This window comes from Triticum dicoccoides, chromosome 1A, assembly GCF_002162155.2.
Source record: "Triticum dicoccoides isolate Atlit2015 ecotype Zavitan chromosome 1A, WEW_v2.0, whole genome shotgun sequence".
NCBI lineage: Eukaryota > Viridiplantae > Streptophyta > Magnoliopsida > Poales > Poaceae > Triticum > Triticum dicoccoides.
In genome coordinates this window covers 156,474,784-156,494,868 of record NC_041380.1, presented here as the reverse complement: position 1 = coordinate 156,494,868, position 20,085 = coordinate 156,474,784, and positions in this window count along the sequence as shown.

The following is a 20,085-nucleotide window of genomic DNA, read 5'->3' as shown; positions in this document are numbered from 1 at the left end:
GCCCGAGCAGCTCGGGGATGATGCAGCCCGAGGGGCGCCCCCGACAAGGTAAGTAAAGAGCATAAGCAAAACGGATACATGCCGCAGGGACGGACCCACACGACCTGGGAATGATGCGGCCATGTGGGCACTTCCAGCTAAAAACGGAACTTAGAAAGATGTCACATGGTGCCATTGAAGATGGAGTGATGTTGAAGAAGCGGGCGATGCGCGATGAAGACGTCGATCCTTACGAGCCCCCACGCCCAGGAGCCTTGGGAGGCTCCGGGGGCACAGGTGGGTTTCCGAGGGCCTTCTCCATCTCCGCCAGGACTGTACCATGCCTGACCTCCTGAGCCTCCAGAATGCTCCTCAGCAGGCGCCGATGAGCGGCAACCACGTTCGGCAGGCCGAAAGGCATGCGAACGTAGCTGTGAGGCGGACCGTCGCAACGCCCCGTGCGCGAAGGCCAGAGGCGCTCCTGAGACGTGGCTCGGTTGCGCCCTGGTACATCGATGCAGACGCGCAGCCCACCATCCTCGCCCGGATGCAGGGCCATGGCGAGCAAGCGGCGGCTGCCGCGCATGACTCTCGACTCCTGTAGCTCCTGAGTGTTGCTTGCGATGAACTCCTGAGGGTTTGGTCTTCCTTGCCTTGTACCTTCCTGAGGGAAACGTGCCTAGAAGCACCCCTCCAAGTGTTGCCCGAGCGACTCCCCCACGACCTTGGCAAAGTCGGCGGCTCTCCCAGAAAGAGCCCCCGAGCCCTGCCTGAGGAGGGCGCCGGGCGCGCCTTCCTATGCAAGAGAGGGTAGTGCTCCCTGATTGGGCGTAGATCCTGACCCAAAACCTCCGAAGGCGCTTGCCTCCTTATGGCTTGGGCCAGGCGAAGCCTTCTTCTTCTTGGGGGTCGCCTCGGGAAGTCTTCCGTTTCTGCGGTCCGGGTCTTCGATTGCTGCGGCTTGGAACACGCGCTCAAGTGAACACATTGCGTCCCATTCTTCACAGGGTACGGTGATGACTCCACCGCTTCCTGGCATCTTGAGGACATTGTATCCATGGGAGTCACTGCCATGAACTTGGCCAGGGCTGGGTACCCAAGGATGACGTTGTATGGCAGACGGATGTGGGCGACGTCGAAGTTGATGAGCTCAGTGGGGTAGTTGTTGCGCTACCCGAAGGTGACTGGAAGGCGAACCTGCCCTATCGGAACAGTGGAACCATCAGTGACTCCTGAGAAGGGCTTGATTGGCTGAAGCTGATCGTACGACACTTGGAGATTGTCGAACGTCTCGACGGACAGGACGTTGAGTCCTGCTCCGCCGTCAATGAGGGTCCTGGTGACCTGCACGTTGCTGATGACTGGGGAGCAAAGCATCAGGAGGACTCCGGCTATTGCCGCGCACTTGAGCTGATCCGCTGAGCTGAACGTGATGGCGCACGCGGACCACCTGAGAGGGCGCGTGGCCTCAAGCTTGGGGATGACTACATTCACCTCGCGAGCAAACTGCTTGAAGATGCGCTGTGAGGCTGGGGCCTGCGCGCCACCCAAGATGCAAGCGATTGCGCGTGGCTCCTGGAAGCCCCCAGACCCCTCGTCCTGATGTTGGTCTTCGTTCCTCCTTGGCGGTGGCGACAGAGGAGGAAGGCCTGCGTTGCAGCGCGGGTGATCCTCACGAGGCTGATCTCTCCAGCCTCCCTCGCCAGGTTTGTCCTATGAGTGATCCTCGCGAGGTCGGTCTCGCCACCCTTGGCGAGGGCCACGGTCTTCCCATCGTCCGCCACCTCTTCCTCCTCCTCGGCCATAGCCCCTGTCGTTGCACTCGGGGCCTCGGCCGACATGTCCATCTCTCACGGCCCTGAGCTCTTGACATTCGTTGGTGTTGTGGTTGTGGAGGTCGTGGTACACGCAGTACCGGCTGCCCTTGGATGACTCAGGCTGATCCCTGCCTCGCTTGGTGTCTGGCTCCGCTGCAAGCACGGAAAACCCCTTGCTCTTCACGTCCTTGGCCTTGGGCTTCTTCTCTTCTGGGTTGGAAGGCGGGAGTTCGAGGAGGGAAAGGCGCCCTTCTTCAACCCTGGCGCACTTGGTCGCCAAGTTGAACAGCTCCAGGGATGTGCACAGGTCTTCATGGATTGCTAGCTCCTCCTACATCAGTCACCTTGGTGATCTTGAGGCGAGCGTTGTTGAAGCGCTGGATGTATTTCTGCAGGGTTTCCCCTTGCTGCTGCTTGATGCGGCGCAGATCGCTCACGGCCGGGGGCCGGTCGCGAGTGCCCTGGAAGTTGGTGATGAAGCAAGTGTGCATCTCGTCCTAGGAGGAGATTGTGCTAGGAGCTAGGTTTAGGAGCCAGGTGCGGGCCTCGTCCTTGAGCGCCATGGGAAACCAGTTCGCCATGACCCTTTCGTCTCCGTTGGTGGCTTCGATGCATAGCTCATAGAGTTGCAGGAACTTCGCACGGTCCGCCGTGCCATCGTAGCGAGGGGGCAGGTCAGGCTTGAACTTGCCTGGCCATGCGACACCGCGTAGCTCAGGGGTGAGGGCACAGCAGCCTGCTGTGGCCACTGGTGACTTTTGCTAGTACTGGGCTTGCTCCTGGGGATTACCGCATGCCGCCGCTTGGAGCAGCGCGGGGTCTTGGTGTGGAGGTGCAGGGACGCGATCTTGGCGCGCCGGCGCCGGGAGCGTGCGAGCGCCTTCTTAGGGACGAGGGATCTCTTGGCAGCTCCTTTCTTGCTACGCAGGCATCGGGCGCAGAGGGTCTCGCCCTGGGGTTGCGCGCCTTGGAGCCAAGGCGCCTCCTTGGGGACGAGGTGGTGGAGGCACCTCCTGATCCTCGCCTCCGGCGCGGAATGGAGGGCGAGGCAGCGAGAAGGATGGCAAGGGGGAGCCCCCTGCGGCGCTGACGAGCTCGGTGATGCGGGCGACCAAGTCTTCGTAGAGGTCGTCGACGGGGCGGTAGTGCAAGAGTTCTCTTGCCAGGAGTAGCGCGGCATGCGCGTCCGTGGGGGCGCAATGGGCGTGGGACGACGAAGCGGCTGGAGTCAGCGACGGTGCGGCCCTCCCGCCTTACCGAAGGATGCTGGCACGAGGCCTGCTGCTCGTTCCCCGCTGGGCCGGTGGCTGTGTTGGCGGCAGGCGATGGGGAACGATGAGTACGTCCGCCGATGGGTGCCGTCTGGGCGACGTGGGTGGCGAGAGCAGCCCAGCGCTCGGCGCGAGCCCGACGAGCGTCAGCCATGGACACGACAGAAGATCACATGCGAACAGCGGAAGAAAGATTCCGGCGCACCCCTACCTGGCACGCCAAATGTCGGATTTCGTGTTCCGGAAGACCCTTGAGGTTCGAACACTAGGGTGCGCGCGGAGATCACTCCCCTACCTATCTACGTCCAATCTCCTCGCGTGATCTAAACTGGAAACAACGAACAACACAAGGGACACAAGGTTTATACAGGTTCGGGCCACCGTTGTGGTGTAATACCCTACTCCAGTGTGTGGTGTGGTGGATTGCCTCGGGGGGCTGATGATGAACAGTACAAAGGAAGAACAGCCTAGCGAGAGGTGTTCTTGAGCTGGTGCGATGAACTGCTAGGGTGAGTTCAGTCGCCTCTCTCTCTGCTAGCGCTCTACCAGATTTCGTGATGTTCCTCTACTCTGTGTGGCTAGTTCTACTTATAGAGGCCCTGGGCCTCTCCCCAAATAATGAGCGGGAAGGGCGCCAACAATTGGCCATTTTGAAGGGGAACATATAGTACAAGTTATCCTGACCAAAGGTGGTCTTCGGCTGCCAAAAGCACTGGTGATGACGCCGTCTTGGGCTCCGCTGTGACCTCCGTCCTGCCGCTCTACTGGTCTTGGTCTTGTTGCACCGAAATGGTAACCTTTGCCCGGTGCCTTGGCCTGTGCATGCCCCCTTTACACCAAAGGGGAAACTAGGACGCTGCGCAAGCCGGCGCCCGCCTGGCAGCCGCCTGGTCTCGATCGTCATGGCTTGCGTCATGGGTTCCCCGCGAGGTATTCCTGCCTTGATCCCTCCGCCTCCTCGCGAGCCTGCCGGATGAGGCCGCCTATGAGGAAGCTTCCTGTCATCCGCCCCGCGAGGCTTGTCCCCTCGCGAGGGTCTTGAGCTTGAGCTGATGAAGATGGGCAGGTCACCTTGCCGTTCTCAGCGCGGCCGCTTGAACTGTTGAGTGGACTCGAAACAGAACAAGGGTGTTGCCAATAGTGGAAGGGTCCCATTGCGTAATAATTTCTCAAAGTTGTGCATGACTTAGCTTTTTGCGGCCACGCGGATGGTCGTTGCAGCTGCGGATGGCACCCGAGTGCGGCTGATTGACATCGCCCTCTCTTCTCGAGCCATCGCGATGAAGGAGTCGATAAGTTGGCTCCAAAACTGGATTTTCACAGCTTGCGCACCCCCTACCTGGAGCGCCAAAGATGTCGGTGGAAACGACACCTATGGGATCACAGGGAATCCCTTCTACGGTTGGCGGGCCCGGGGCTGTGGAAAGAGTAGGTTCAGAAGATCAACACGGGGGAATTTATCCAGGTTCGGGCCGCAAGTGATGTGTAATACCCTACCCCTACTGGTTTGTGTTTATCTGGTGTTCTTGGACTAGCTACAATGTTGTCGACGGTGTCGGAACTCTTGGGCTCAAGGGTGGCGGTTCTGCTAGTGTTGGGCAAGTTGCCCCACCAAGGCTCTTGCCGGGGCTACGTAAGCTGCCCCGACAAGGCTCTTGCCGGGAAAATCCCACCTTGTCCCTCTGCTTCTCGCGCCTTTGGCTTAGCGCTGCTCTGGTAGTCTTCTGTCTTCGCTTCCTCTGCCCCGCCAAGTGTGGCCGCAGGCGTGTGTCTACGACTGCCCGCGCACAAGTAAAGGGGTACAAAAAGGACCCCTACTTTTGTACACCGACATCTTTTGTGATTGTGAGCCCCCATCAAAATATTATATGCCAAAATTGTTGACGTTGGACAAGGAAGGCAACTTAATGATTTATGTTTGTTCATATTCACATAGAAGTTATATTCTCATAGATCCTTCAACATGTGGTGCTTGCCCCTATCTTTGCTAGCCAAAAATTCCACACAAAGTAGAGATACTACTTATGCATCCAAAAACCCTTAAACCCAAATCTTATTTTCTAGTGTCCACCATAGCTACCTAAGGATTGAGTCAGATCCTTCAAGTAAGTTGTCATCGGTGCAATAAGGCAATAAAAATTGCTTCTAAAAGTGTGAGATCATTTAGTGTAAGAGAAAATTGAGCGTTGTACGAACTTGTGATGGTGAAGAATAAAAGTGACAAACTGCATAATAAAGGTTTCATCTACTTCCCTCTGCGAAGGGCCTATCTTTTGCACTAAGGGGTTGAGCATACAAACAAATAAGCGCATGGAAACCTCTACTTCCCTCTGCGAAGGGCCTATCTTTTACTTTTATGTATTTACTTTTATGCAAGAGTCAACGTTTTTCTCTCTATTACTTTTTATTTTTCTCTGGCAAGCATCATGTGGTGAGGAAAGATCTAGGCACATATGTCAAGTTGAATATGGGTGGCATAAGTTATTATTATTGATATTACACATGAGGTGAATACGTTGGGAGGCGAAACTATAAGCCCCTATCTTTCTATGTGTCCGGTTGAAACATTTTTCTCATGTGTATGCGGTGAGTGTTACCAATCATAGAAGACTAAATGATATGTGGACTTGCCTAAATGCTCCGATACGTGACCCTTCCTGAAAAGATGATGAATTGTAGTTGCAAAGTTGACTGAGAACATAGTTTGTTGGTTTCTAATAGAGTTTATGCTTTATACTTCAATAGTGTGATGAATTGTTACTTATTCATGAGAAGTCTATGATAAAAGTTCTATGATAAAAGTTTTATGCCAAAGTTTGTTGCTTTTATAATAATTCACATGATGCTTCTATGTCTGTATTTTGTTTTTATCGACACCTCTCTCTCTAAGCATGTGGACATGTTTTTCGATTTCGGTTTTCGCTTGAGGACAAGCGAGGTCTAAGCTTCGGGGAGTTGATATGTCCATTGTGCATAATGTTTTCCTACTGTTATTTTATGATGTTTTTATGCATAATTCTCAGCGGAAGGGTCCATCAACGACTCTCCCATCTTGGGGAGGGAAATATCCATCAACATCTTCAACTGCAACATCTCATCGCAAACCCTAGTTCATCTCTTGTGTTCAGTCTTTTACCAGAATTATAGATTGGTGCTTGTGACTAGTAGTGTTGACTACATCTTGTAGTTGATTAATATATGGTTTATTTGGTGGAAGATTATATGTTCAAATCCAATATGCTATTTAATACCCCTCTAATCTTGAGCATAATTATCATTTGTGAGTAGTTACTTTTGTTCTTGAGGTCACGGGAGAAATCATGTTGCAAGTAATCATGTGAACTTGATATGTGTTCGATATTTTGATATTATGTATGTTGTGATTCCCTTAGTGGTGTCATGTGAATGTCGACTACATGACACTTCACCATATTTTTGCCTAAGGGAATGCATTGTGGAGTTGTTATTAGATGATGGGTTGCGAGAGTGATAGAAGCTTAAACCCTAGTTTATGTGCTATTCCGTAAGGGACCGATTGGATCCAAAAGTTTAATGCTATGGTTAGGATTTATCCCTAATACTTCTCTCATAATTGTGGATGCTTGCGAGGGGGTTAATCATAAGTAGGAGGTTTATTCAAGTAAGAACAACACCTAAGCACCGGTCCATCCACATATCAAATTATCAAAGCAGTGAACACGAATTAAATCAACATGATGAAAGTGACTAGATGAAATTCCCGTGTACCCTCAAGAACGCTTTGCTTACTATAAGAGACCATTTTGGCCTGTCATTTGCCTAAAAAGGATTGGGCTACCTTGCTGCACCTTTGGTACTATTGTCATTATTTGCTCATTACAAAATATACTGCTATCAAACTACTCTATTACTTACAATTTCAGCACTTGCAGACATTACCTTGCTGAAAACCACTTGTCATTTCCTTCTTCTCCTCGTTGGGTTCGAAACTCTTACTTATCAAAAAGAGCTACAATTTATCCCCTATACTTGTGGGTCATCAGATGGCAGTTCCTTACTCCCCTCGTCTTAGAGGGGAAAATCTTAGTCTTAGCGTCCTTCAAATTCTTCATAGTAATAATTTGATAATAATCCCAAGTGACTCAACAAATATAGCTATGCTCCCCGGTAATAGCGCCAGAAAAAGGTCTTGATAACCCACAACTATAGGGGATCGCAACAATTTTTGAGGGTAGAGTATTCAACCCAAATTTATAGATTCGACACAAGGGGAGCCAAAGAATATTTGCAGGTATTAGCATCTGAGTTGTCAATTCAATCACACCTAGAGATTAATTATCTGCAGCAAAGTGATCAGTAGCACAATAATATGATAGCTTTGATAGTACTGGTAGCAGCAACAGTAACGGTAACATTGATACTAATAGTTTTGTAGCAGTGACAATAGTAACAGCAACAGTAGTAACTTAGTAAGAACAATATAAGAGAAATTCCTAGGCATTGGATCGGTGAATTCATTGGATGATATTCATCATGTGACAGTTACAACCTAGGGTGATACGGCACTAGCTCCAGTTCATACATATAATTTAGACATGTATTCCGTAAATAGTCATTTGTGCTTATGGAAAGAACTTGCATTGTATCTTTTGTCCTACCCTCCCGTGGCAGTGGGGTCCTATTGGAAACTAAGGGATATTAAGGCTTTCTTTTAATAGAGAACCGGAACAAAGCATAAATACACGGTGAATACATGAACTCCTCAAACTACGGTCATCATTGTGAAGTGTCTCGACTATTGTCACTCCGGGGTTGCCAGATCATAACACGTAGTAGGTGACTATGCAGTACAAAAAAAGACACATCCGTGATATTTTGGGCCGAACGAAACAAATTGTCATACTTATGACACTTCTATGACGATAATTGTGACAAAACCCGGTATCATCATAGATGTGGTGGGGTCCTACTTCTATGACAAAAAATCATGACAGAAAATGGGTTTTTCGTCCTAGGCGGGCCGGAGACGCAGCTGCATGACATTCTTTGGGCCGTCCATGACAGAAAAACCTGTGGTAGAAGCGAGGGCGAGGAAAATATCGGGGAGTTCCCGGTAACGGTGGGTGGTCGCGGGCCGAGCATGATGCGCGTTTCTCTTGTACGTACGCGCGTGTGTGCAAGGCATTGGGCTCTAACTGAACCCGAGCGAGGCGTTGGGCTCTAACTGAACCCCAGCGATTGCACTGCAGGCTATGCGTTACTGAACCCGAGCGATCAATCTTTCCCTTGCTGTTAACTAAACCCGAGTGATTCCTTCGCTACTACTGCTAATTGAAGCCGATCGATGCTGCCTCTAGATGAATAGTGAGTGTTGTTGGGGGGTTTAGATGAACAGTTCCTAGTGGGGGTTGGATGAACAGGACCCCATGGTAGTAGAGGTCTTTGCCGCTGGATGAACAGTACCCCGATCGATCGAGCCGGTGGATGAACAGGACCCCGTGGAGGGTTGGATGAACAGGACCCCGTGGAAGGGCTAGTTGAACAGTAGTTGGTGGAGGGCTGGTTGAACAGTAGCCGGTGGAGGGCTGGAGGAACAGTAGCCCATGGAAGAGTTGTTGAATAGGACCCCGTGGAGAGGGCTGGCTGAACAGTAGACGGTGGAGGAGCGGTGGAGGCTGGATGAACAGGAGCCCATGGATGAACAGTCGCAGGTGGAGGCTGGAGGAGGTCGACGGTGGACGAACAGGAGCCCGTGGAGGCAGTCAACGGTGGATGAACAATAGCCCATGGAGGCTGTCGACGGTGGAGATGAACAGTATCTCGTGGAGTCCCGTTTTGCGGTACGCCACACCCCTCCTGATGAATAGGACCCCCGTTTCGACCTAGCGCTCCAACACAAGTCTGTTTCCTCTGTTTTGCGGTACGCCACACCCCTCCCGATCAACAAGACCTTGTTTCGACCGTAGGAGGCCCGTTTCCTCTGTTTTGCGGTACGCCAGACCTCTCCCAATGAACAGGATCCTGTTTCCACCGTGGCCGGTCGAACACAAGGCCGTTTCCTCCGTTCTGCGGTACGCCAGGCCTCGTTTCCATCGGTTGTTCCGTTCAAGCCGGTTGGCTCCCGATGAACACGACGACACATTTTGTTCCGACCCAGCCGGTTGCCTCCCCATGATCACGATGACGGCACAGCTTCACCTTCCGACCCAGCCATGTACACGAGCCTTGGCCATACGTATGCATAAGTAGGCGTTCGAGACCCCGCCCGTATGTACGTACGTGGCCATATTTTCTTTCTTGCACCCTGGCCATTGTACGTACATGTACATGCTACATGCGTGCCTCTACTACGACATGTGCGCGCCTCTACTACGACATGTGCCCTTTCTTACACGGCCACGGTTCATCGTTGCAGCCTGTAGACAGACCGATCATATGTACGTACACATTTGCAACCAGGATGACAATGCTACGTACGCTTCGACCAGGTGGGTCCCGACTGTCAGGCACTTCCTTCCGTGCGAAGATGTAGCTGGTGGGTCCCAGCAGTCAGGGGGTGATGTCTACTACACAACCTTCTTCTTGTAGACGTTGTTGGGCCTCCAAGTGCAGAGGTTTGTAGGACAGTAGCAAATTTCCCTCAAGTGGATGACCTAAGGTTTATCAATCCGTGGGAGGTGTAGGATGAAGATGGTCTCTCTCAAACAACCCTGCAACCAAATAACAAAGAGTCTCTTGTGTCCCCAACACACCCAATACAATGGTAAATTGTATAGGTGCACTAGTTCGGCGAAGAGATGGTGATACAAGTGCAATATGGATGGTAGATATAGGTTTTTGTAATCTGAAAATATTAAAACAGCAAGGTAGCAAGTGGTAAAAGTGAGCACAAATGGTATTGCAATGTGTTGAATTGTATTATTCATGCTAGAATTGTATTAACCGGAAACATAATACATGTGTGAATACATAGACAAATAGTATGTCACTAGTATGCCTCTACTTGACTAGTCCGTTGAATCAAAGATGGTTAAGTTTCCTAGCCATACACATGAGTTGTCATTTGATTAATGGGATCACATCATTAGAGAATGATGTGATTGACTTGACCCATTCCATTAGCATAGCACTTGATCGTTTAGTTTGTTGCTCTTGCTTTCTTCATGACTTATACATGTTCATATGACTATGAGATTATGCAACTCCCGTTTACTGGAGGAATACTTTGTATGCTACCAAATGTCACAACATAACTGGGTGATTATAAAGGTGCTCTACAGGTGTCTCCGAAGGTACTTGTTGGGTTGGCGTATTTCGAGATTAAGATTTGTCACTCGGATTGTCGGAGAGGTATCTCTGGGCCCACTCAGTAATGCAGATCACTATAAGCCTTGCAAGCATTGCAACTAATGAGTTAGTTGCGGGATGATGTGTTACGGAACGAGTAAAGAGACTTGCCGGTAACGAGATTGAACTAGGTATTTAGATACCGACGATCGAATCTCGAGCAAGTAACATACCGATGACAAAGGGAACAACGTATGTTGTTATGCGGTTCGACTGATAAAGATCTTCGTAGAATATGTAGGAGCCAATATGAGCATCTACGTTCGCTATTGGTTATTGACCGGAGACGTGTCTCGGTCATGTCTACATAGTTCTCGAACCCGTAGGGTCCGCACGCTTAAAGTTCGATGAAGATTATATTATGAGTTTATGTTTTTTGATGTACCGAAGGAGGTCGGAGTCCCGGATGAGATCGGGGACATGACGAGGAGTCTCAAAATGGCCGAGACATAAAGATCGATATATTGGACGACTATATTCGGACATCGGAAAGGTTCCGAGTGATTCGGGTATTTTCGGGAGTACCGGGGAGTTACGGTAATTCGTATTGGCCCTTAATGGGCCATACGGGAAAGGAGAGAAAGGCCTCAAAGGGTGGCCGCACCCCTCCCCATGGGCTGGTCCGAATTGGACTAGGGAGGGGGGCGCCCCCTTCCTTCCTTCTCCTTTTCCCTTCCCTTTCCTTCCCTCCTACTCCTACTACTTGGAAGGGCTCCTAGTTCTACTAGGAAAGGGGGAATCCTACTCCCGGTGGGAGTAGGACTCCCCTAGGGTGCGCCATAGACAGCACCAACTTGACAAACTATCGTTGTGGTTTTGATGCGTAGGTAAGAACGGTTCTTGCTCAGCCCGTAGCAGCCACGTAAAACTTGCAACAACAAAGTAGAGGACGTCTAACTTGTTTTTGCAGGGCATGTTGTGATGTGATATGGTCAAGATGTGACGAGATATAAGTTGTTGTATGATATGATCATGTTTTGTTGAACTTATCGGGAACAGGCAAAAGCCTTATGGTTATCTCTCTATTGCATAAGATGCAAGCGCCAAATAATTGCTTTACTTTATCGCTATGCGATAGCAATAGTTGCAAGAGCAATTGTTGGCGAGACAACCATGTGACGACACATTGATATAGATCAAGATGATGGAGATCATGGTGTCATGCCGGTGACGATGGAGATCATGACGATGCTTTGGAGATGGATATCAAAGGCACAAGATGACGATGGCCATATCATGTCACATATTATGATTGCATGTGATTTTTATCTTTTATACATCTTATTTTGCTTAGTTCGGCGGTAGCTTTATTAGATAATCTCTCACTAAATTATCAAGGTATAAGTGTTCTCCCTGAGTATGCACCATTGCGAAAGTTCTTCGTGCTGAGACACCACGTGATGATCGGTTGTGATAGGCACTACGTTCAAATACAACGGGTGCAAAATGTTGGGGAACATAGCAGAAATTCAAAATTTTCTACGCATCACCAAGATCAATATATGGAGTAATCTAGCAACGAGGGGAAGGAGAGTGCATCTACATACCCTTGTCGATCGCTAAGCGGAAGCGTTCAAGTGAACTGGGTTGATGGAGTCGTACTCGTCGTGATTCAAATCAGCGATGATCCTAGTGCCGAACGGACGGCACCTCCGTGTTCAACACACGTACAGCCCGATGACGTCTCCTACGCCTTGATCCAGCAAGGGGAGAAGGAGAGGTTGGGGAAGACTCCATCTAGCAGCAGCACGACAGCATGGTGGTGGTCGAGGAGCGCGGGACTCCAGCAGGGCTTCGCCAAGCACTACGAGAGACGAGGAGGAAGAGGGGTAGGGCTGCGCCAACAGGGAGATTGAATCGTGTGTTGGGCTGCCCCTTTGCTCAAGTATATATAGGGGGAGGGGAGGGGCTGCGCCCCCACATAGGGTTCCCTCCCTAGGGGTGGCGGCCAGCCCTAGATCCCATCTAGGGGGCGGCCAAGGGGGGAGAGAGGGGGGGCGCACCACTAGGTGGGCCTTAGGCCCATCTGAGCCTAGGGTTTCCCCCTTTTCCCTTCTCTCTTTGCCTTGGGCCCTGGTGGGGGGGCGCACCAGCCCACCTGGTGCTGGTCCCCTCTCACACTTGGCCCACGTGGCCCTCTGGGGCAGGTAGCCCCACCTGGTGGACCCCCGGGACCCTCCCGGTGGTCCCGGTACGTTACCGATAGCACCCGAAACTTTTCTGGTGACCGAAACAGGACTTCCCATATATAAATCTTTACCTCCGGACCATTCCGGAACTCCTCATGGTGTCCGGGATCTCATCCGGGACTCCGAACAACATTCGGTAACTGCGTACATACTTTCCCTATAACCCTAGCGTCATCGAACCTTAAGTGTGTAGACCCTACGGGTTCGGGAGTCATGCAGACATGACCGAGACAACTCTCTGGTCAATAACCGACAGCGGGATCTGGATACCCATGTTGGCTCCCACATGCTCCACGATGATCTCATCGGATGAACCACGATGTCAAGGACTTAATCAATCCCATATACAATTCCCTTTGTCTAGCGGTACGATACTTGCCCGAGATTCGATCGTCGGTATCCCGATACCTTGTTCAATCTCGTTACCGGCAAGTCTCTTTACTCGTTCCGTAACACATCATCCCATGATCAACTCCTTGATCTCATTGTGCACATTATGATGATGTCCTACCGAGTGGGCCCAGAGATACCTCTCTGTTTACAGGGTGTGAAAAATCCCAGTCTCGATTCGTGCCAACCCAACAGACACTTTTGGAGATACCTGTAGTGTACCTTTATAGCCACCCAGTTACGTTGTGATGTTTGTCACACCCAAAGCACTCCTACGGTATCTGGGAGTTGCACAATCTCATGGTCTAAGGAAATGATACTTGACATTAGAAAAGCTTTAGCAAACGAACTACACGATCTTGTGCTAGGCTTAGGATTGGGTCTTGTCCATCACATCATTCTCCTAATGATGTGATCCCGTTATCAACGACATCCAATGTCCATGGTTAGGAAACCGTAACCATCTATTAATCAACGAGCTAGTCAACTAGAGGCTTACTAGGGACATGGTGTTGTCTATGTATCCACACATGTATCTGAGTTTCCTATCAATACAATTCTAGCATGGATAATAAACGATTATCATGAACAATGAAATGTAATAATAATAACTAATTTATTATTGCCTCTAGGGCATATTTCCAACAGTCTCCCACTTGCACTAGAGTCAATAATCTAGTTCACATCGCCATGTGATTAAAACTCACAGGTCACATCGCCATGTGACCAACATCCAAGAGTCTACTAGACTCAATGATCTAGTTCACATCACTATGTGATAAACACTCAAAGAGTTCTGGGTTTGATCATGTTATGCTTGTGAGAGAGGTTGTAGTCAACGGGTCTGGCCATATTCAGATCCCTATGTATTTCGCAAAACTTTATATTGTAGATGCTGCTACCACGTTCCACTTGGAGCTATTCCAAATTATTGCTCCATTATACGTATCCGGTATCTCTACTCAGAGCTATCCGGATAGGTGTTAAGCTTGCATCGACGTAACTCTTTATGTCGAACTCTTTATCACCTCCATAACCGAGAAACATTTCCTTATTCCTCTAAGGATAATTTTTGACCATTATCCGGTGATGTACTCCTAGATCACCTTTGTACCCTCTTGCCAGACATGTGGCAAGGCACACATCAGGTGCGGTACTCAGCATGGCATACCGTATAGAGCCTATGACAAAAGCATAGGGGACGACCTTTCGTCCTTCCTCTTTATTCTGCCGTGGTCAATCTTCGAGTCTTACTCAACTTCACACCTTACAACTCAGGTAAGAACCCCTTCTTTGACTGATCTATTTTGAACTCCTTCAAAAACATGTCAAGGTGTGCGTTCTTTGAAAGTATCATCAGGCGTTTTGATCTATCTCTATAGATCTTGATGCCCATTTTGTAAGCAGCTTTATCCAGGTCTTCCTTTGAAAAACAATCTTCAAACAACCGGTTATGCTTTCCAGAAATTCTACATTATTTTGGATCTACAATATGTCATCCACATATACTTATCAGAAATGTTGTAGTGCTCCCACTCACTTTCTTGTAAATACAAGTTTCTAAGAAACATTGTATAAACCTAAAAGCTTTGATCACTCCATCAAAACATATATTCCGATTCCGAGATGCTTGCTCTAGTCCATACAAGTATTGCTGGAGCCAGCATACCTTTTAGCATCCTTAGGATCGACAAAACTTTGATTGTATCACATACAACTCTTTCTTACGAAAACTTGGTAAGAGAACTTGTTTTGACATCCATCTGTAAGATTTCATAATCGAAAAATACAGCTTATGCTAACATGATTCCAACGGACTTAAGCATCGCTACGGGTGAGAAATTCTCATCGTAGTCAACTCCTTGAACTTGTGAAAAGACTCTTTCCCACAAGTCGAGCTTCATAGACGGTAACATTACCACCCACATCCATCTTCTTCTTAAAGATCCATTTATCTCAATGGCTTGCCAATCATCGGGCAAGTCCACCAAAGTCCATACTTTGTTCTGATATATGGATCCTATCTCGGATTTCATGGATTCTAACCATTTGTTGGAATACGGGCCCACCATCGCTTCTCCATAGCTCGTAGGTTCATTGTTGTCCAACAACATGATATCTAAGACAGGATTACCGTACCACTCAGGAGTAGTACATATCCTTGTCGACCTACGAGGTTCGATAGCAACTTGATCCGAAGCTTCATGATCACAATCATTAACTTCCTATTCAACAGACGTAGGCTCCACAGAAAACATCTTTCTGTGTTGCATCACTCTCTGGTTGAAGTAAAGGTTCGACAACCTCATCAAGTTCTATCTTCCTCCCACTCAATTCTTTCGAGAGAAACTCCTTCTCAAGAAAGGACCCGTTCTTAGCGACAAACATTTTTGCCCTTGGATCTAAGATAGAAGGTATACCCAACTGTTACCTTTGGGTATCCTATGAAGATGTATTTGTCCGCTTTGGGTTCGAGCTTTTTCCGGCTGAAGCCATAAGCATCGTAGCCCCAAACATTAAGAAACGACAACTTTGGTTTCTTGCCAAACCAATGTTCATATGACGTTGTCTCAACGGACTTAGATGGTGTCCTATCTAAAGTGAATGCAGCTATCTCTAACGCATAACCTCAAAATGAAAATGGTAGATTGGTAGGAGACATCATTGATCGCACCATATCTCATAAGGTTCGATTACGACGTCCGGACACACCATTACCTTGTGGTGTTCCAGGTGGCTTCAACTGTGAAACAATTCCACAATGTCTTAAGTGATTGCCAAACTCATAACTCAGAAAATCCCCTTTTGATCAGATTGTAGGAACATGATCTTATTGTTATGATGATTCTTAACTTCACTCTGAAATCGCTTGAACTTTTCAAATGTTTCAGACTTGTGCTTCATTAAGTAGATATACCTATATCTACCCAAATCGTCAGTGAAGATGAGAAAATAGCGATATCCACCGCACGCTTCAATTCTCATTGGATCTCACGCATCAGCATGCATGATTTCCAACAAGTCACTTGTTCGTTTCATTGTACCTGAAAACAGAGTCTTAGTCATCCTGCCCATGAGGCATGGCTCGCATGTGTCAAGTGATTCAAAATCAAGTGACTCCAAACATCAATTGACATGGAGTTTCTTCATGCATCTTACGCCAATATGACCTAAGCGGCAGTGCCACAAGAAAGTGGTACTTTCATTATTAACTCTACATCTTTTGGCGTGAACATGTGTATTACCACGACCGAGATTCAATGAACCATTCACATAGGGTGCATGACCATGAAAGGTATCATTCATGTAAACCGAATAACCATTATTCTCTAACTTAAATGAATGACCGTATTGCAATGAACATGATCTAATCATATTCATGCTTAACATAGACACCTGATAACATTTATCTAGGTTCAATACTAATCCCGAAGGCAGATGGAGCGTGCGATGGTGATCTCATCAACTTTGGAAACACTTCCAACACACATCGTCACCTCGCCCTTAGCCAGTCTCTGTTTAGTCCGTAGCTTTTGCTTGAAGTCACCAATAATAGCAACTGAACTGGTATCCAATACCCAGGTGCTACCAGGAGTACTAGTGAGGTACACATTAATAACACGTATATACTTTGTTGAAGTTGCCAGCCTTCTTATCTACCATGCATTTGGGGTAATTCCGCTACCAGTGACCGTTCCCCTTACAATAGAAGCACTTAGTCTCGGGTTTGGGTTCAACCTTGGGTTCCTTCACTGGAGCGGCAACTGGTTTGCCATCCATGAAGTTTCCCTTCTAGCCCTTGCCCTTCTTGAAACCAGTGGTCTTGTTAAACCATCAACACTTGATGCTCCTTCTTGATTTCTACCTTTTGCGGTCTTAAGCACCGCGAACAGATCCGGGATCAAATCCATCCCTTGCATGTCATAGTTCATCACGAAGATCTAGTAGCTTAGTGATAGTGGCTAGAGAACTCTATCAATCACTATCTTATCTGGAAGTTTAACTCCCACTTGATTTAAGTGATTGTAGCACCCAGACATTCTGAGCATATGCTCATTAGCTGAGCTATTCTCCTCCATCTTGTTGGCAAAAGAACTTGTCAGAGGTCTCACACCTCTCGACACGGGCATGAGCCTGAAATCCCAATTTCGGCTCTTGGAACATCTCATACGTTCTATGGCGTTCAAAACGTCATTGGAATCCCAATTCTAAGCCGTAAAGTATGGTGCACTAAACTATCAAGTAGTCATGTGTCTGTCAGGTGTTCACAACATCCACAGACGACGTTGTAGGGGTTTGCACATCGAGCGGTGCATCAAAGACGTAAGCCTTCTGTGTAGCAGTGAGGACACTCCTCGGACTACTGACCTAGTCCGCATCATTGCTTACAATATCTTTCAACTTAATCTTTCTCTAGGAACGTATTGAAACAGGGAGCTACAACGTGAGCTATTTATCTACACCATATTTGCGAAGACAATTTAGACTATGTTCATGATAATTGAGTTCATCCAATGAACTCCCACTCAGATAGACATCCCTCTAGTCATCTAAGTGAAACATGATCCGAGTCAACTAGGACGTGTCCGATCATCACGTGAGATGGACTAGTCAACATCGGTGAACTTCTTCATGTTGATCGTATCTTCTATACGACTCATGCTCGACCTTTCGGTCTTCCGTGTTCCGAGGCCATGTCTGTACATGCTAGGCTCGTCAAGTCAACCTAAGTGTATTGCATGTGTAAATCTGGCTTACACCCGTTGTATTCGAACGTTAGAATCTATCACACTTGATCATCACGTGGTGCTTCAAAACGACGAACCTTCGCAATGGTGCACAGTTAGGGGGAACACTTTTCTTGAAATTTTAGTGAGGGGTCATCTTATTTAAGCTACCGTCGTTCTAAGCAAATAAGATGTAAAACATGATAAACATCACATGCAATCAAATAGTGACATGATATGGCCAATATCATTTTGCTCCTTTTGATCTCCATCTTTGGGGCTCCATGATCATTGTTTTCACCGGCATGACACCATGATCTCCATCATCGTGTCTTCTTGAAGTTGTCTCGTCATCTGTTACTTCTACTACTATGGCTAACACTTTAGCAATAAAGTAAAGTAATTACATGACGTTTATGTTGACACGCAGATCATAAATAAATTAAGACAACTCCTATGGCTCCTTCCGGTTGTCATACTCATCGACATGCAAGTTGTGATTCCTATTACAAGAACATGATCAATCTCATACATCACATATATCATTCATCACATCCTGTTGGCCATATCACATCACAAGGCATATGCTGCAAAAACAAGTTAGACGTCCTCTAATTGTTGTTGCAAGTTTTTATGTGGCTGCTATAAGTTTCTAGCAAGAACGTTTCTTACCTACGCGAAAACCACAACGTGATATGCCAATTTCTATTTACCCTTCATAAGGACCCTTTTCATCGAATCCGATCTGACTAAAGTGGGTGAGACAGACACCCGCTAGCCACCTTATGCAACTAGTGCATGTCAATCGGTAGAACCAGTCTCACGTAAGAGTACGTGTAAGGTCGGTCCGGGCCGCTTCATCCCACAATGCCGCCGAATCAAGATAAGACTAGTAACGGCAAGTAAATTGACAAAATCGACGCCCACAACTACTTTGTGTTCTACTCATGCATAGAAACTACGCATAGACCTAGCTCTGATACCACTGTTGGGGAACGTAGCAGAAATTCAAAATTTTCTACGCATCACCAAGATCAATCTATGGAGTAATCTAGCAACGAGGGGAAGGAGAGTGCATCTACATACCCTTGTAGATCGCTAAGCGGAAGCGTTCAAGTAAACGGGGTTGATGGAGTCGTACTCGTCGTGATTCAAATCACCGATGATCCTAGTGCCGAACGGACGACACCTCCATGTTCAACACATGTACAGCCCGGTGACGTCTCCTACGCCTTGATCCAGCAAGGGGAGAAGGAGAGGTTGGGGAAGACTCCATCCAGTAGCAGCATGGCGGCGTGGTGGTGGTGGAGGAGCGCGGGACTCCAGCAGGGCTTCGCCAAGCACTACGAGAGACGGGGAGGAAAAGGGGTAGGGCTGCGCCAACAGGGAGATTGAATCGTGTGTTGGGCTGCCCCTTTGCTCAAGTATATATAGGGGGAGGGGAGGGGCTGCACCCCCACATAGGGTTCCCTCCCTAGGGGTGGCGGCCAGCCCTAGATCCCATCTAGGGGCGGCCAAGGTGGGAGAGAGGGGGGGCGCACCACTAGGTGGGCCTTAGGCCCATCTGAGCCTAGGGTTTCCCCCTTTTCCCTTCTCTCTTTGCCTTGCGCCCTGGTGGGGGGGGGGGCGCACCAGCCCACCTGGGGCTGGTCCCCTCTCACACTTGGCCCACGTGGCCCTCTGGGGCAGGTAGCCCCACCTGGTGGACCCCGGGACCCTCCCGATGGTCCCGGTACGTTACCGATAGCACCCGAAACTTTTCCGGTGACCAAAACAGGACTTCCCATATATAAATATTTACCTTCGGACCATTCCGGAACTCCTCATGGTGTCCGGGATCTCATCCGAGACTCCGAACAACATTCGGTAACCGCATACATACTTTCCCTATAACCCTAGCGTCATCGAACCTTAAGTGTGTAGACCCTACGGGTTCGGGAGTCATGCAGACATGACCGAGACAACTCTCCGGTCAATAACCAACAGCGGGATCTGGATACCCATGTTGGCTCCCACATGCTCCACGATGATCTCATCGGATGAACCACGATGTCAAGGACTTAATCAATCCCATATACAATTCCCTTTGTCTAGCGGTACGATACTTGCCCGAGATTCGACCGTCGGTATCCCGATACCTTGTTCAATCTCGTTACCGGCAAGTCTCTTTACTCGTTCCGTAACACATCATCCCGTGATCAACTCCTTGATCACATTGTGCACATTATGATGATGTCCTACCGAGTGGGCCCAGAGATACCTCTCCGTTTACACGGAGTGACAAATCCCAGTCTCGATTCGTGCCAACCCAATAGACACTTTCGGAGATACCTGTAGTGTACCTTTATAGCCACCCAGTTACGTTGTGACGTTTGGCACACCCAAA